The sequence below is a fragment of the Wyeomyia smithii genome, chromosome 3, assembly GCF_029784165.1.
Source record: "Wyeomyia smithii strain HCP4-BCI-WySm-NY-G18 chromosome 3, ASM2978416v1, whole genome shotgun sequence".
Lineage (NCBI taxonomy): Eukaryota > Metazoa > Arthropoda > Insecta > Diptera > Culicidae > Wyeomyia > Wyeomyia smithii.
Genome location: NC_073696.1, coordinates 1,714,628 through 1,715,634, shown reverse-complemented (window position 1 = coordinate 1,715,634; position 1,007 = coordinate 1,714,628).

Below are 1,007 nucleotides of genomic sequence, written 5' to 3'. Positions count from 1 at the left end.
ATCACTTATATTCATTATTTTTTTATTCCTTTTAGAAGCGTCTTGTCACGATTCTGAGTTCAATACGGGATCATTTTTTCCTTTGGCTTCTCCGGCTTTTTCCGAATTTTTGCCCTTTTTAGCCTTTAGAAGTTTTTTTTTTTTTTTGAGATTATGAGCTTAAGTGGATCTCTTTTTCGCTATTCTATATTTAATTCGCACTTTCTCTGGCGTTTTCTAATCTTAGGCTTATTTTCGCGATACCGAGCTAAATTTGGGTTCATTTTGGTTTTTAGCTTTCTTTGGTCTTTAAATTTTTGTTCAATGAAACCTGTGCAAGGAGGACCCTCCAAACTTGACATGATGTTTTTGTTGTGGCATGAGGGTAACACAAACTTATGAAATATTTTTATGTTTACCAGTTTAGTGTGCAATTGAAACCTCCGCGAAGGAATGTTTTCAGCAAAATATTCAAATAGCTTTAATGTAGGAAATGAAATCAAAAAATCTTCCAAATTTTTTTCAAGGAATTAACAACTGCTTAGCTATTATAGACAGTCTTTTAGTTTCTTTTATCAACGTTTTTAAAGTTCTCTCGTTAAGCCCATTTAATTATTTTTATCATCTTAGAGGCATAATGTGTTTCAATGCACACTGATATTTTCTATTATAACTGTTTTGAAGTATTTTTATAGTGGATATTTGTTATCACAATAAAAGCTTTATTTTTTATGACAATTAGTCGTTGATAACAATTATAGTTTCAGGAGTACTAAACTAATAAACTTCGTGTTCTATATCTAATCTAATAAATTTTTATGTTTGCATTCGATACTGTCGAGAACACACATTCACACTGCTATTAGTAGGTCAAGATTGTTTTTCCGTTAATAGCGCCAGCAGTTTCGAAACAATTATGCTTACAGCGTGGTATTTATTACACTGCAATTTGCAACTGGTAAACCAATACGGATATGTCAGACCAGTAACTTTTAACGAGAGTATGAACAATGTGTGAAATTTCACAT